This window comes from Nycticebus coucang, chromosome 1, assembly GCF_027406575.1.
Source record: "Nycticebus coucang isolate mNycCou1 chromosome 1, mNycCou1.pri, whole genome shotgun sequence".
In the NCBI taxonomy this organism is placed as follows: Eukaryota; Metazoa; Chordata; class Mammalia; order Primates; family Lorisidae; genus Nycticebus; species Nycticebus coucang.
The window spans coordinates 6,146,622-6,164,412 of NC_069780.1; the positions used below are offsets into that span (position 1 = coordinate 6,146,622).

General features: G+C 45.0%; 2 long non-coding RNA genes across 9 annotated transcripts in view; one reads left to right on the forward strand and one right to left on the reverse strand.

The window, feature by feature from the left end:
* The window catches only part of LOC128582224 (uncharacterized), a 45,269-nt gene extending 32,613 nt beyond the window's left edge, over positions 1-12,656 (forward strand). For 2 of the 8 annotated variants that reach the window (XR_008379026.1, XR_008379011.1), the window contains 4 exons: positions 7,876-9,036; positions 9,451-9,557; positions 11,104-11,238; positions 11,626-12,656. This is a non-coding gene — a long non-coding RNA (uncharacterized LOC128582224). Of the gene's footprint in view, positions 1-6,744; positions 6,873-7,875; positions 9,037-9,423; positions 9,558-11,103; positions 11,239-11,625 lie in introns of those variants that run through there. The other 6 variants (XR_008379036.1, XR_008379024.1, XR_008379037.1 and 3 more) reach the window with 5 other exon arrangements.
* A 718-nt stretch (positions 12,657-13,374) lies between these two features.
* On the reverse strand, positions 13,375-17,171 carry LOC128582433 (uncharacterized). Its single transcript, XR_008379053.1, has 3 exons — positions 17,141-17,171; positions 15,228-15,263; positions 13,375-13,552 (listed from the first exon to the last, which is right to left on the reverse strand). It is a non-coding gene; the product is annotated as an uncharacterized LOC128582433 (long non-coding RNA).
* Between the last annotated feature and the right edge of the window lie 620 nt (positions 17,172-17,791).

Consider the following 17,791-nt stretch of genomic DNA (forward strand, 5'->3'; position numbering starts at 1 on the left):
ATATATATATATGTAGCTGAAATATATATTATTATGTAGCTGAAATAGGTAAAGTCTTCCATTTAAAAAAAATACAGTATGGTAACTATGTAACTGTAAGCAGTTGTGAACACTAATTTTATATAATGTTATTTTATTTTATTTTTTTGAAACTGAATCTAAGTCTTCCACCTAGCCTAGAGTGCAGTGGTATCAGCCTAGCTCGAGTAATCTCAACCTCTAGGCTCAAGTGATCCTCCTGCCTCAGCCTCCTGAGTATCTGGGACTGCAGGCACCTGCCACAATGCCTGGCTAATTTGTTCTAATTTTGCAGACACAGGGTCTCATTCTTCCTCATGCTGGTCTTGAACTCCTGGTGACAAATGATCCTCCTGCCTCGGCATTTCAGAGCTATGATTGCAAGTGCGGGCCACCAGGCTCCCAGCAGAAACTCTTTCTGAACTGGGTCACTCCCAGAGTTTGACATTCATAACAGATGCCAATGGGGTTGCTGGGAACAGAGACCCACATGATGAAAACAGCCATGAATCAAACTCCACCCTCGGCCAGGTGTGGAGAGACAGACCGCAGCGGGAGGGAGAGCACTGGGAGCAGAGTCAGGGGCCTGAGAGGCAGGCCTGGCTCCACAGGGGGTAGCTGTGTGGCCTTCCGGGACTCCAGCCTCTCTGACCTCAGTTTGTCCATCTATGAACTGGGCTTGCTATCTGTCCCATGGCGACCAGGGCTCTGCAAACCTGCTCCAGAGAGGCTGGGGGAGCCCAGAGAGAAAGGCAGAGCCTAACACACCCCGTTCCTCAGGAAGAAGTAATGAAAAAGCACTTACAGACGGAAGCGATGTCTCAGTGGCTGAAGGACGTTGGTGCCTGCTACCTGCCTTGCTGGCCTTTATAAAGCAAGCTTTTAGGGTAAAATGTGTGCAGCTGGTCACATCTTCAGATTTTGCCAAGACTTTCGACCACTTGGGGAGGTTAGATAAGCATCTATATTGGGGGTTATCTCTGGTCAGGAATTTTTAAAAGACCTTAGAGCAGAACACTTTGGTATGTGAGAGTCAAACACTACCAGAAAGGCGTTACACTCCAATGTGGCATCACTCTTGTCACTCAGCACGTGTTTGCCTATGCAACCGCTGGTTCTCATTACTCTAAGGGTTCTAGAAGACCAACTAACGTTTATGTGAAAGTGATTGAAAATTGCAAAAGGCTACACAAATAGCAAGCTATTTAGTAATACTGTAAGATCTGCTTCCAAATCTGGGCTACGGACCTATTTACTTCAGTAAATACGGTGATACAGGGTTTCAAAATAGAGAAGTATGAATTCAAATATTATTAACTTCTTTGAATTAGCAAAACCCATGGAGGTTACCAGAGGACTGTCCTGGAACATAAGAAGGTGATGAGTTTCAGATGCCTTTCAGGGAGCAGAAGACAGTCACAGAGGGAAGAAAACAAGGGAGGGACCCCTGAGAGGGGCCTCGCCCCCAGAGCCTGCCTGTCCCCGTCTTCTCTCCTTCCTTTGGCAAACGTTTCTTGTGAGGCTAGCAGATGTCATGCACTGGGGACACAGACGTGGATGGTAGCTGCTTTGTGCATTGAGGACGGCAAAGTCTAACAGAGGAGACGGGGGATTCATGAATAATTAAAACCCAGTGGGACAGTGCGAGGATACAGGTGTGCCCAGCCTGTCCATGGGGTGCAGAAGAGGAACCCCTAGCTCAGAGGCTTCCTGGGGGAGAAGACGGCTTCACGGGACCCTAAGTGCTGAGCATTATTCTCCTAGGAAGGACAGAGAAGGCACTGGAGGCAGAGGGGACAGTGTGAGCAAAAATACCAAGTGAGAAATGATCTGGGGCTCCGGGGGATGAGGACAGTGCAGTTCGACTGAAGAATGCTGGGCAGGAAGCGGCAGGAGAGTCTGCACGTCTAGTGGGGGTGCAGGAAGTTCACGTGGGCGGGTGAATCTGAAGCCAGAACACGGAAGCAGAAACCTCAAGACAGTGGCTTTCACTTCTATCCAGGGAAGAGGCAACTTCAATAGTAAACAAAGTGAGAAGGAAAACGTCAGAATGAGGGAGCTCTCAATTCACATATCAAAGGACCAATTTTCTTCATATAAAAGATCTTAAATCAAGCAAGGAAAGAAAGGCTGATCACAGTAGAAAAATAGACCAAGAACATGAATAAGCAGCTCACCGAAGAGGAAATGCAGATGGATTTCAGGTTGGAAACATGGAGAACACACAGTGTTGGCCCCATAATTTTGCATCTAGGAATGTGTCTTGGCAATGCCATTGTGCATCGGGGAAAGACAGATGGACAGAGTATTTAGTGCAGTGCTGTTCAGAATGTTGAAAAAATGTACTCTAAGTGTCCAGCACATAAGGACTAGTCACGTAATGATGGTCACCCATATAATGGTATGTACTAGGTAGTCATTTAGAAAGAGCCAAGTAGATTTGTGTGTAAGATTATGAAAAACATGACCGAGATATATTGTTAGGAGAAAAAGGCAGGGAATGTATTATATAACTTCACATATTCTTCAGAAACACCTATGTGTAAAAATTCTACAAGGATGGTAACAGTAGTTTATTTTGGGAATAGTATAGACTTTTAAAAGGCATTTAATGCATTATTTTAATTGTATATTACCTGCAGGAACAAATATTAAAATATACATCTGTAGTTGTTAATGAGCTGAGTGGATTTTAAAGGCTTCATTTTTCTCAAAAGTGAGGATAATTTTCTGAGTAATGTTATGGACATTGCCTTAGAATAAAGATCTAGAATATTCTGCTGCTACTCATTTAACGATGACCGTGGATCCTGCACTATGCTGCTTCTCCCCAGTTCCAAGGTGACACCAAACGACCCCATGTTCTGTTCTGGACCCTGGTTCTGTCTCTGCTTTACCCGGATCTTCTAAGAAATCTACCCCTTGACTTGAGGTAACAAGACTTAGTCCCTTCAGTTTAAGACCCAAGTGAAAACATTTTTTAGCTAATTGCTGGTTTGGCAGGGCATGCTGTCTGGCCTGTAATCTCAGTACTTTGGGAGGCTGAGTTGGGAGGACGGCTCGAGGCCAAGAGTTTAAGACCAGACTGGACAACACAGTGAGGCCCCATCTCTAAAAGAAATATTTTTAACCATTGGTAGTTTAAGTTCTTTATGTTCTTAAACATATGTTTTCTGACTGAGACCATAGTGAATATACTTTTGTTTTAACTATGCCCCAGCTAAATAATATCAAAGGAGGTGCTTGATAATCACTAAGGGTTTATAATCAAATTGAACAATTTGGTAGAATGTTTCAAATTCCAAGTAAAATATGGAAAGTTAATAATAGGGTTACTCAACAAATACCAATGAGATAATAAATGAAAATCACCTTTGCTGAGCATGGTGCCTGAGGCCTATACGCCTCACATTCATGGAAGCCAAAGTATGCAGATCCCTTGATCTCAGGAGATCATAACTAGCCTGAGCAAGAGCAAGAGCCTGTCTCTACTAAAAAAAAAAAGTTTAGCTGGGCTTTATGTGGTGCCTGAAGTCCTAGCTACTTGGGAGGCTGAGGCAGGAGGATGGCTTGAGCCCTGGAGTTTGATGTTGCTGTGAGCTAGTCTGAGGCCATGGCACTCTACCCAGGGTACCAGAGTGAGACTTTGTCTCAATAAACCCCTCCAAACCATCTTGACATGCTAGAATTATAGGCACCTTGCCTAATCTTGGATACACTTATTTTAAAGAAAACTTCATTACCTCATCACTGTATTGAAAAACCAGTGGCATTTGCATAAATAGAACCAGAAAAAATAATTTCTTTTTCCAGATAAAAAGGAAGTGAGTACATTGGAAACAGTTTAGAAATTAAGATAAAATGAAATGTAATAATCAATCTAATCTGTTCATAAGACACTTGTTTCTACAATGATAATGTCTTCCCTTGTGAGAACAATAAGCCAGTTTCTGATCGATCGGTCATCACTGGATTCAGCTCTACATCATGTAGTTCAAGAGTAAGATCAGGGTTATGGCCATGAGCCAATTCTGAATTTTGTTTCTGTGATAATTAGCTGCTGGAATCTCATGGCAGGAGTGCTGGTGGGGAGGCCTCTCCCCCCAGCATCTGAAGAGCAGTGTGACAGCAGCTCAGGTTGGCCACCATAGCACAGACCATATCCCACTGAGACCTACGTCTTCTGAGTCCACATCCCCACAGCAGGCTGATGCTGGGTAACAGGGAAACCTCTTGCAGCTCTCCTAAAGCAGCATGAGGCTGGGCGTCTCAGCGTTTGCACACAGCCCGGAGGACGTCTGCCAGGGACGCGCTTTAGAGTTTGTCCTTCCTGTCTCACAGTGGAGATGGGGTCTTGCTGTGTTGCCCCGGCTAGAGCGTCATCGCAGATCACTGCAGCCTCAGACTCCTCAGCTCACGTCATCCTCTGGCCTAAGCTTCCCGAGCAGCTTGGAGCACAGGTGTGCGCCACCTGGACGCCTGCTTTCTGTAGAGATGACCACTTGCTGTTGCTCCAGCTGCTCTCAAAGTCCTGGTCTCAAGCAGACCTCCCGCCTCAGCATCCCAAAGTTCTAGAATTACACCATAAATCTTAATTCTCTGGCAAACATCTTCTGAAACTAACTCCCTAACTACTAAATGACTTGAGGAGTAACTATGCTTCCGAAAACTAAATGTAATGAATGTGGAAATCAGGTTACTTATGCTGCCGACTACTGAAAAGTAGCAGGAAGCAAATCCATCCCGGGTGCGTCTGGCAGGGTCGCAGACACAGGGCCGTGTGGAGGGACCTGTGACTCGGGGAGAGACTTTAAGGACAAGGCCAGGATTGCATTTACACCCAGTTTTATTTTCTTACAAAACACACACACCTATATAGAAAGGCGTAGGAGAGAAGTGTGGACGGCAGTGCCCCAGCGTGGGTGATGTCAGGAGAACTCACCACGCTCTTCCCTCTGTTGTTATGATTTCTGAGTTTGCTACCATGTGCATTTAAGACTTTTATAATCAGAAAAATTATGCAATTCTTTTAAAGCACCTTGTTTCTTTCATTTCTGTTTTACCTGAAAGCACTGTCCTTACTCTACAGGTCTCCAGCTCACACACATATACATTGTGTAGTCAAGGAACTCCCAGCCTGAAACTCCAAACCAAAGTGTCATATCCTTCAACCTTAATGTATTTCAGAAATAATCTCTCCACAATCATTGATATACAAACGCCACCATAGGTAACTTGCTTATCTATGGTGTTGAATATGACAAAATTTATGCACCGGCCTTTTTTTGTTTTGTTTTTGCTAATCAGCTTTTGTTAGTGTTTGTGTATTTAATGTGGGAAAAATTAACCCTTCCTAAGACACATTTTAAGAAAAAAAGGGGAGAGGGAAGAATAAAAAAGTTTTAAGGAAAAGCATTAAAATCTTGAAGAATTTAAAAAATAAACAAATACAAGAAAATGAATTAAAATAATGGTAATCTTTGGAGGGGAAGGATTTACAATAAAAGTCTCCTTTAGTTCTGCAACCCTGAGATTCCTCAGTGAATTAATTTTTGTTTCTGCTTTACATAAATATAGTTATGCAAATTTCAAATAAAAGTGTCACATCCTTCCACCTTAACATATTTCAAAAATAATCTCTATTAAAATTCTGTCCTGTGTCATCACAGACTGTTTTGAAACTTGTAATACCAACTAGACATGTGGACAACACTCGTGTTTGTACAGTACAGTTGAGGTTGTCCTGCAGACACTGTTCTGCCACTTACCTTTCCTTATTTGGCAAGTGTCACAGACAGTGTCCCCACAGTAGGGAGGGTGGGGGCCTAGTCTTGCTAACTGCTAAGGAAGGCCAGCATTCTAATTTTATCTTGATAATATATTCATGTAGAAATTAAAAAATAAACTTATAGCCAAGTTTAAAGATTAAAAAAAAACTGTCCATAGGATGTGATGCCAGTGAAACGTTTTGTCTGGGTTTGCTCTTTGCCAGTGAAATGTTTTGTAATGTACATATTGTTTACCACAAAGAAAGAAACATGTTTCTTCCCCTGCCCTCGTCAATAATGCCTGTGGTACGAGCAGGGAGGGAATATTCCATTGATGCTTTCTAAGCAAGGTACAAAATGCCTCCTCTCTGCACCCTCAGGGACTAAGGTGATCTTCAGTGAAGGCTCTAGATTACAGATCCTTGTAAGCACTGATAGTTAGATGTGTTAGGGTATGTTTGGAAATCTCTGTGTCACACAACTCTACATTACCAACTAAACAGTGGTGTCCAAACTGAGACCTGAGGCCTGCATGATGATTTTTTTGAGGATCTTTTTGCTTATCTGTGGTGTTGGAAATTACAAAAAGTATGCACGGACTTTATTTTTCCTGTTTTTGCTGATGCTTTCATTAGTGTTGTGTATTTAGTGTGTGGCCCAAGACAACTCTTTTTTTTTGTAGAGACAGAGTCTCACTGTACCGCCCTCAGGTAGAGTGCCGTGGCGTCACACGGCTCACAGCAACCTCTAATTCTTGGGCTTCCGCGATTCTCTTGCCTCAGCCTCCCAAGCAGCTGGGACTACAGGCGCCCGCCACAACGCCTGGCTATTTTTCTGTTGCAGTTTGGCCAGGGCTGGGTCCGAACCGGCCACCCTCGGCATATGGGGCCAGCGCCTTACTCACTGAGCCACAGGCGCCACCCCAAGACAACTCTTATTGTTCCAGCTTGCAGCAGAGAAAAAAAAAATGTTGGCTCCTCCTGAACTAGAGCACAGTGAACAACTTGCCTCTGCCTCCTGACCTGGGTCTGTGTTAACACCATTTCTCTGCTGCCACACCATGGGAGGACCTGCAGGGTGTTGATGGTGAGGCCCGTCATCCCTTCCATAAAGGGCCCTAAGCTGCAGTTTGCAGGCAGACACATGTTGGTTTGTGATAGTGGTGGGGGTGGTGGTGTTGTGGCTGTGTAGTGCTGTGTGATTTGTGTGTGTTTATCTGGTCTCCCCACAATCAGAAGCTCTGGCTATTTACTGACAGAAGTTTATGGGACATAACTAATGAATGTGTTAAAGCCAGCCCAGAGACCAAACAGAGCATGCTATAGGAGAGGATTTCATTAGAAGTATAAAGGAAATGGTTGAAATATTAGATTTAAAATGCAATTGGTAGACAGAATTCTTAAAGCATAAAACCTCTGTGGGGAGAAGAGTTGGTTGCAGCTAGAAAACAAAAAGGAGGTCCTGAGCAGCAGAAAGATTAAAAAACATGATTTCTATACTTTCTAAGTTCCATTCCCACTGGGATGTTTTATGAGGCTATGATTGCATTTTCACTGGGAGTGTGAGGTGTCTGGGGGACAGCCACAGGCAATCAGAACCCATACTGTTTCCTTAGAAAGCTACAGTGACTGGAAACAGTTTAAAAGCAGAAAAGAAGATGTCTGTGTAGGGGTGGGTGGAGTTAGCAGGACTGCAGACAGGAAGAAAACACAAGAATTGGTTCTCTCCAAGAGGAAATCAGGGAACTTGATGCAAAAAATGCTTTATATATTCTGTACCGCAGATTAAAACAGAGTAGGATGTCATTATAAATAGCTATGACTGTTTACAAGAAAAAAAAAGAATCATTAGGAAAATGCCAATCAAAACTATAATGAGCTCTCACCTCACACCCACTGAGATGGCTACTATGAAAAAACCCAGAAAATGATGCCTGTTGGTGAGGATGCAGAGAGACTGGGACTCTTGCCCCGTGGGTGGGAGTGGAGAGCGCTGCAGCTGCTGTGCAAACAGCAGGTATTTGCAGAGGCAAAAGCAGGATCTTGAGGATTATATTGGTACAGCCGTATTCATAGCTGCATTTTCCCAGCAGCTACAACACGGCAACAACCCAAAGGCCCACTAACGTCGGGACCGTGACGCCAAATGCGGTGCGTATGTGCAATACAGTGTCGTTCATCCTTCCAGAGGAGGCGGATTCTGACACACGCTGCAACAGGGGTGGCCTTGACCCCGTCACGCTGAGTGAAAAGAGCCAGTGCAGAGAGACAAGTGCTGGGGCAGCCACTCACTCTGCCTGCAGGGACCAGTCAGAATCACAGCAGCAGAAAGCAGGCCGGGCCCGAGCTGGGGGCAGGGACCAGGGGCTGGTCCTTCCTGGGTGTAGAGCATGGGTTCCGCAGGATGAAGGGGCGAGGGTGTCTCTGGGTGCACAACAGCATGAACAGGCCCAGTACCGGGGAACTGCGTGCTTAAGGGTGGTCGGTGGTCCATACAGTAAATTCCACACCAATACAAAAGTTGGAACAAGAAAAGAAAGAAAATTTACATGATTATGTATGTAATATGTGTAAATGATTTTAGATTTAACTTCATAAACACAACATGCCCAGTATTTATAAATGGCAAACAGAGGGCGTTTTGCTTGAAGAGCAAGACATTGGAACAATCCTGAGCTTCAGTTGAGAGTTATGTTGAGATTTGCTATTTTCTGGATTGTTGAGGTTTGCGGAAGGAGACGAGGCGAGAGCTTCATACATGGAAGTGCCTTGATGTCCTCTTGTCCTAGAAAGCCACCCCTGGCTGGGGCTCCATCCCCTGTAGCTGCCCTCCTTTTTCCTCTGTCTCTTCCCCCTCCCTGCCTCCTCCTCACAAACTGAATGAGGCAGATTTAATGGGGAAGGCCAACCTCCCAGGCTGCTCTGAGATGGGGCATCAGAGAGGATTCCTTGCCTTTGACATTTTAAAAGGAGTGAAGCCAGCTTTGCTGTGGCCGCTCCGAATGCTGGAGGCCGGGAAGAGAGCGCCTGGTTTGTCTCCTGAGAGGGAAAGAGGTGATGGCTTGAGCAACACGGCTGTTTCACATGCAGGAAGGGGACAAAAATCTGGGCTCTGCGCAGGGCAGCAGTATTTAACTCAGAGTCCATGGATTCCTGGAAGGCCAGCTTGGAATTTCATGCAAAATGTACCTGTGGGAGCAGAAGATCCAGGTTTTCACAGACTCTCAAAGGGGCACATGACTCCACAGGAGGTGAGGACAGTGGCATAGAGCCAGTGGGACAAGCCTGGTGCCCCAGCACATTCTCAGCGCCCAGGTGGTGTCTCCGGAGCATTTTGTGTGGAAACTCCCTGTGGTTTCAACTTGAATGATATGCTGAGCCCACATCTACCACTAGGGAGACTGATTCAGTGAATCCATGGACTGGCACTGCTGAACTAGCTCATTCGTTTATTTTTGTCTTTTTCTTTTTTGAGACAGAGGCTAACTTTGTCACCCTGGGTCAAGTACTGTGGTGTGATCATAGCTCACAGCAACCTCAAACTCATAGGGTTAGGCGATCTCATGCCTCTAGTTCCTGAGTAGCTGGGACTATGGGCACCCCACCACAATACCCAGGTAATTCTTTTCTTTTTTTAGAGGAGACAGAGTCTCTGTCTTGCACAGGCTGGTCTCCAACTCCTGAGCTCAAGCAACCCATGCACCTCCGCCAGCCAACCAGAGTGCTGGGACAGCAGGCGTGAGCCACAGCACTCAGCCTAAAGGAGGCAATTGTAAGTTTTTCACTACTTAATCCTTATTTCTTCATCGATTACATGGAAGACTAAAATCTGTTTTGTTTATCCACTCTGGCTATATAAGCATAATTTTTAATGAGAATATAATTATGTTTCTTACCCAGACATCTAAGGATCAAATGTCAACACTTATATTTAATATAACTCACAAACTGAGAACTGGCAAGAGGGTACAAAAGGTTAAAAAGAGAACTCAAAGCACTACGAGTTTATGCTCAGAGAAGGAAGGGGAAACGGTGTACACAGTGCCACACAGGCAAGAGCGAGTTCTCGGCCCTAAGGTGATCATCAGTTGCATCCTGCCAGGTGCAATTTCCATTTCTAGGCAGAGGGTTTAATTACATTGCTATCAGTTTGTACAAGGGAATGTGCAGCTTTACTGAGTCCTAAAATAGTCACAGTCGTGGGGGAGACGACAGGAACAGGTCACTACCAGAACACCTGAGAAATTTCACTTTTCCTCACAGCTCCTTTTCTCTTAGGATGTTTTTTTTTGTTTGTTTGTTTTTTGAGACGAGGCTTATATGTGAGCGGCCACCTACTCAGAGTGACTCGAGCTATTGGAAAGAGTCCCTATTATCACCCCAAGACATTCCTCCTGCTGGAAGGTACCTGACTTCCTCCCAGGAGCTGTGGTCTCCCTGAGGACCTTGAGCTACCGGGTTCAGAGCACCCCAAGGCAGCATCTGCAGGGCACCCCAGATCCACACACACTTTCATGTGCACTGACACGAGAACGCGTTTTATAAATGATGAGACTGGGAGGAGAGGGGATCAGGACACACCACCCTGCAATCTGCCACTTGGCATGAGTTCAAGGCAGGTGAGTAACAGCAGAGACAGGAGGAGCTCCCTGCCCTTCCCTTTCCATCTCAAAGCAGGGCATCAATTTCCCTCAGTGACAGGGTCCTTCCTTCCTACTCTTGACTTGAAGACACTTATCCTTGGAGACAGTGTCCCCTGGAGTCTGCATGGAAACCTTATTAAATGACCCTTACTTCCATTAGTTCCCCCCATGCTTACGTGCCCACCATTGACCAGGCGTCTAGAAGCCCCAACCCCTTGTCCTCTGTCCTGTGGCTTCTCCACAACTAAAGGGCAAATAAGCTGTCCTGCCCAACAGCTTTTTGAAGTTTTACTTCTTTGCTGTGAGGCCTCCCATGCTCACACAAATTACAAATTTTCTCCTATTAATCTGCCTGTTGTGAATATAACTTACAGGCCTCTGGTACTGAACATTAGCAGGTAAGCAGTGGTGTTATCACAGCTCACCCCAACCTCAAACTCCTCAGGTTATCCTCCAGCCTTTTTTTTTTTTTTAATTATTACACTAACTGTGTACAGTGGGGGCTGGAGAGGGCAGTGTGGGGCAAAGGCAGGAGAGGGCAGTGTCAACAGGAGGTGGGAGAGGCAGGGGCTTAGTTGTGCACAGGACTTGGCACCCTGACTTTGTAACCTCTGAGAGCTTCAGTTTCCTCGTCTGTAACATGAGGATAGGACTAACAGCTGCTGTATTTCACAGGGCAGTGGCAGCTGATAAGATCTCAGACAACACTGGGGAGCAGTAGACCCAGGAGGAGGCGCTTGGGTCGGGGCCTTCGCAGCTGCAGTTCGGGAGACAGGTCACTAGCCAGGAGCTGAGTCACATTCCGTACAGGTGAGAATGCGTAGGGGCTTAGGAAGGTCCCTGTAACTTTCTGTATCTCTAAGGTTCTACCATAGTCCACAGACCAAGGAGATTAACAGCTTAGAATGCCTCTGCCATCACTCAAGGTTGGTGTAGCTGCCTCTCCGGGAGCGGAGTGACCAGCACAACATACACAGATCAAATGCAGCCAGTTCTATGCTTGGGCCGGTTCAGTGGGTCAGGGGAGGGGACAGGGCCCTTAATCCTGGTGCTGTCCTGGCCCCTTTCACACTCCTCCCACGTCCCCACCCTGTCCTGGATTTCCCCTACCCCATGGGTGTGGGAGGGAGGGACGGGTGGGTGCTGTGAAGCCCGTCCCGGGGCCTGGGACACAGGCAGCCCTGCACAGGCTTTCAGCTTCTCTCCTGACTACTGGGCTGTGAGCTGGGCAGCGTGCAGAGACAGAGGTGAATACAACAAAGGCCCCGCTGTCAGGGAAGTCAGAGTCCACGTAAGAGAGGAAATGAGGGACTGGACATTGGCCACCCTGCCTCCTGCGTGTTCCTCACAGTCACCACTCATCACACGTCTGGGAGAGAAAGCGTAACCCGCGTGTCCCCAGGCCGAGTGACCCTGAGCAAACCCGACATGGCTGTCTGTCTCCATCAGAAGGTGGAATTTTCTAAGCAAGAAATACTGAAATAAGAGTGCTCTGACAATCAGGCTCTGAGGAAACGCTCGGCACCACTAGGTCCTGGGTGTGTCCTGCCCCGTGTCACTGCAGCCCTGTCACAGGAGCACATGCAGGTGCCCTGTGTCCATGGCTCTGACCTTGTGGAGTCACCCAACACCAGGGTGACATTCCGGGGGGTTGGGGGAACAGATGGTTGTGTCTGTACCAAGCACACCTCTGTTGGGCGGCAAGGTCTCCAGTTTTGAGGAATCGCATCTGAGTCAAAGACCGAATGCAACCTGGCCCCAGCTCTTTCCTTTTATGGCTGGTTCCTGAACCAGATTAGAATGGAGACATGGCCTTTTGGTCATCTCAGACCGCGGAGAATGCTATTGTGCTTTTAGGCTGCTTTTAATAATGTTATGCAATTATGACAAAATCATGCCTTTAAGCTACTATATATAAAAGCTGTGCAATAAAGCTGAGGTTGCCTTGTCCTACTGAGGAAAGGTTCTCCTGATCCCGCTATTTTTTGTGTTCCTTGTCCATCCTGCGCCGGTCTCTGCCTGGGCTCCTAATAACCTGGCTAGGCTGGTTCCTGGCAGACTTTCTTCTCCCTGTCATTACTGCCTAGACAGGGCTGTCCAACCCTCTGCTGAGGGCTGCACGCAGCCCAGGGTGGCTGTGAAAGTGGCCAACACAAAATCCTAAACTTTCCTCTGGCCCCAGAATTCTCCCGCCGAAGCCCTGGGACCTCATGTGACAGCAGTCGGTATTGGAGGTGGGGTCTGTGGGTGGGAATTGGGTTCGGATGAGGTCATCAAAGTGGGGCAATCTCTGAGCCCACGAACCACCCTGGAAAAGACTCTGTGGCTTTGCATGTTTTCTGACAAGGGGCCTGATACAGATGTGACGTCGCACGGACAGCACCCGTGTATTCTCAGGATTAGTTTGGGGATATCGTGCTTCCCCCAGCTCTGCAGCCAGCCGAGGCCCTGTCATGTGGCACCTAATTACATAGGAGGATCCTTGTAACTTCCCTTCCAAGTAAGGCAAAAGGAAATTTTAAGCATATTTCTTCCGGCTTTGTAAGTTTCCGTCCCAGATCAAGGGCCAAAACACTCTCTCTTCTTGCTAGACACATCTTAAGTGTCTCCTTCGGGTTTGGATGTGTGATGGACACAGGATCCTTCTGTCACCTACAAGCTCAGCAGAGACTGCAGCTGAGTCCTCACCCAGCTCATCCCAGTGATGTTCCCTTATATTAAAACCCTGATTCTTAGCCAGGAATATGACTACTCAGACACAAACAAAGACCCCATTTCCTACATTCCCTTGCTCATTTTCCTAGTCGCTCTTAAAATGCACGATGATAGAAGAACACACTGGACTGGGGAATAATATGACGATATGAAATTTTATTGAAGCCTTGCCCTTTAACCAGGACACTGCAAAGGGCAAACTGTGTCACAGCAGCAGTGCCATGTGTTTGATCTTCAGACTGTGCTGTCACCGGACGTCACGTGGAGCTCCTGGAGAGCGTCATCCATCAGGACCCCTCCTCTCCTTGAAGGGGAGGAGGAAGCCTGAGCCAGGGTTTGAAAGAGCATAATTTTCTTCTGTTACTGATGCCACATTAGCTAGAAAATTCATGAACGGTGAAGTGTTTTTCTGATAAGACAAAAGCACATTTATGCATAGCTGATGTGTAAAATCACATAGCTATTATTGATACAACAGAAATACCTTAAGTTACATAGGTACAGAGAGAGGAACTTTCAACCAATACGGTATTGTCTTAGTTTCTTTAACTTTTACCCAACATCCTCTGCTTCTCTTTATCAGCTTTAGAAATAATCAATGACATTTACAATATTTTATTTCTTTAAAAGAAAATGGAGACTTCTGTTTGCAACCTTGTTGGTTCAGCTAATCCTTCTGGAGAAGTGGATAAAAAATATTTTTACAGATAGCATCTGTTTGAAGGTCACAGAATCCCAAGGGAGGTGGGGATAGAATCCCAGGATGGCAGAGAAGCAAGGATCCTAGGAAGGCACCTGACCCTACTCTGTCCCTCAAGGCACTTGGCATTTCCAGAAGTACCAGCAAGACGCTGAGCACAGCCTGTGACAGACTCCGAGGTCTGGGCAATACATGTTCAAATTCAAGAGCTGCCGGAGAGCAGGGGACCTGGCAAGTGGCCAGGCTTTAGGATAGAAGGCCAAGGCCTCCCCTGGGAGTGGGCTGAGGAGCTGGTCTACTTCTCATCCTCTGGTAAAGTGAGGTGCTGTGTGGACACTATGCCTCCCGTCCACAGCACGCCACGTTTTCAGGAGACAGCGTCACCCAGAACCTCACGCTGTCTCTATAGTTCTCATTAACCAGGTTTTATGTTGACTCAAAAATGACAAGGCCCCTGCCCGAAGGAATCCAAAGGGGAAGCAGAGGCAAAATTCTACTGAAAAATAAAAAGATTAACAACAGAAGGATCCGCGGAGGACATCCTGGGTAGTTATTAGACACTGACTTTCAGATAAGAGTAATTAACATGGTCAGATTACAAGCTAAGATGGCAACTTTTGGCATTAAATGGACATATAGAACTGAAAATATAACAGTAAAATTAAGGATTAATAGATAAATTTAACATGACACTATGTACAAGTGAAGAGAAAATTAATGAACCGGAAGATGGATCAGAGACGAGATTGAGGCTGAAGCAGAGAGGAACAAAAGCACTGAAAACACAGAAAAGGCTCAGGGAGACGTGGAAAGTAGCACGAGGACAGGGAAGAGGTAACGTTTCATGAGATATTAGCTCAACATGCTCCCAAATGATGAAAGACACTAATCTACAGTCTCAAGAATCACTGAGAACCCCAAGTAAGAGAAACAGAAACAACTACACATTACAGTAAATCTGCAAAAAGGAGAAAATAAGTTAATTCTACATATATTTCAAAAACCCACGTTATGTTGAGATAAAGGAATATTTCTTCTTAAAATAATTTTTGTCTCATTCATTTGATAGGAAACTGAAGTCTGGGAGGAGGAAGGGTTAATAACTGTCATCAGCATTTCCAAGAAATTACAATGCCTTTCACAGAGATCACAAGTTTTACTTCTTGAGTTAATTAGCAATTTTCTTAGGATGGGAAACATTTTAAGTTCATCAATAATGATTCAATCTTTTATTAAAAGGAAACATTGTAAACATAGCCAGGATGATGATGACAGAACTCTCACAGACAATTTCCTATTTCCTACTTGTTTCCCTTTATTTCCCTGAGCCCGCCCTCCTCACCCACATCCTGATAATGATTAAACACCAAGATCAAACACTTACACAGGATTGCAAGATGTCATACAGCTGTTTCATAGTCTATAAGAAACGGGCAAAAGCAGTTACATGACAATTAATTCTTAGAACCCTTTTGTTCAAGTTCAAATCTATTTGTAAATGTCTGAAGAATACTATCAGACATTTTGAAGAATACATCACTCAAATTGCTTTAAGGTCTGTCTGACTACAGAAGCTTGTGCTTGTTGTGATGTGAGCGGGGCAGTCCCGTAGAGGAGAAGGCAGTCAGGGGTTACGTGAGATGAGCGATAGGAAATAGTCCAGATATGAACTCGAGCGAGAAACCAGCAGGGGCCCAGGAATGTGGAGCTGCATCCCTGCCCTTGTATGTAGACTGTGCAGTGAAGGCTGCAGGAGCCTGGCCAGGCGCAGGGGCTGTGTGCCTGGTGGCTCTCCCTGAGCAGAGGCTGAGCTTTCAGGGACACCGCAAGACTCTTCAGGAACAAGCAAGGCAGCCAGCAATGGACCACGAGGCCTCATCTATAGATCAAAGTCTATATTAAAGGCGATTACTGGAAATAAATAAATAAATCTATCTCTGAGCTGGCTTGGTTGGTTAAAAATAAATTGCAGAAAATCATCAGTTGAGATAAAGTCTTCTAAAATGAATTTATTATTGTAGCATTTTATGAAGAATTTTGTAAATCATAGTAGATGTATTTCACAAATTTACAGTGTAGCCCATTAGTAGTGATTATGGGATCATTCTTTGATGGACCCTTTGAAAAATAATGACATGATTCCTATTTGTAAAAAAAAAAAATGCTCTTGTCATTTCTGAATTCTAGTTAATTAACTCCTATTTGAATCAGAGTTTGGTGCATTTATAGATGTAATTGTATAACTTATTTTATCCTCTTATGGCCAAAAGAGAAGAGGGGAAGGATGTCAGTTACTTAGACAAGAGGTGAGCTGGGCTCCTGTTGTTCCCTTTCCTGGCCTGAAGGGGGCAGTGTTTTGGGGATTCTTTCCTCTAGGAGGGACTGTTCACAGCATCCCTATTCACAGCAGTCACATGATTCTTCCTCTACCTAATGTAGATTTTTAGTTTGCACCTTGGAGAAAATCCTAGTTGTACTGTGTGTACTTTATGTCCCTGAAAATAATACTTTTAAAAAACGTCAAATACGACACTTGCACTAGACTGTTTATCGCAGCTCAATTTGCAATCACCAACATGTGGAAACAGCCTAAATGCCCCCCAACCCGGGAATGAATTAACAAGCTGTGGTATATATGCATTAACCTGGATGGAAGTGGAACACATTATTGTTAGTAAAGCATCACAAGAATGGAGAAGCATGGGCTCAGCGCCTGTAGCTCAGGCGGCTAAGGTGCCAGCCACATACACCGGAGCTAGCAGGTTCAAATCCAGCCTAGGCCAAAAAATAGCTGGGCATTGTGGGTGGGCGTATGTAGTTCCAGCTACTTGGGAGGCTGCAGCAAGAGAATTGCTTGGGCCCAGGAGTTTGAGGTTGCTGTGAGCTGTGATGCCATGGCACTCTACCCAGGGCAACAGCTTGAGACTCTGTCTCAAAAAAAAAAAAAAAAAAAAGAATGGATAAGCATGAATCCTATGTATTTAATTTTCATATGAGGACAATTAATAACAATTAATGACACACAGTGGGAGTGGGGAAAGGGGAGAGCAGAGAGAGAGAGAGAGTAGGGGGGTGGGGGAAAGGAAGAGCAAAGAGAGGGAAGGAGGGAGGGGGTGGGGTCTCAGTGTGTGATACATCTTGTACCCTCAATGAATCCCTAACAATAAAGTGTTCAGAAAAAAAAAAATAAATCATCAAATACATTCTCCGTAAATCATATATTGGCTGAGAACAGTAATATTTGTAATTTAGATTGAAAGGCAAAGAGAGAGAGAAAGGGAGAGAGAATGCACTTACTTTCCAGTTGAAGCATTTTAAGAGTCCATAACAAAGATATTTGTACCAGAATGTTTATCGCAGCCCAATTCGTAATAGCTAAGTCATGGAAAAAGCCCAAGTGCCCATCAATCCACGAATGGATTAATAAATTGTGGTATATGTATACCATGGAATACTATGCAGCCTTAAAGAAAGATGGAGACTTTACCTCTTTCATGTTTACATGGATGGAGCTGGAACATATTCTTGTTAGTAAAGTATCCCAAGAATGGAAGAAAAAGTACCCAATGTACACAGCCCTACTATGAAACTAATTTGAGACTCTCACATGAAAGCTATAACCCAGCTACAACTTAACAACAGGGGGAAGTGGGAAGGGGGGGGTGGGTAGAGGGAGGGGGATCGGTGGGATCACACCTGTGGTGCATCTTACAGGGGTATTTGCGAAACTTGGTAAATGTAGAATGTAAATGTTTTGGCACAGTAACTGAGATAACACCAGAAAGGCTATGTTAACCACTGTGATAAAAATGTGTCAAATGGTTTATGAAGCGAGTGTATGATGCCCCATGATCATATCAATGTATACAGTTATGATTTAATAAAAAAAAAATAATAAAAAAATAAAAATAAAATAAAAAACTTTAAAAAAAAAAAAAAAAAGAGTCC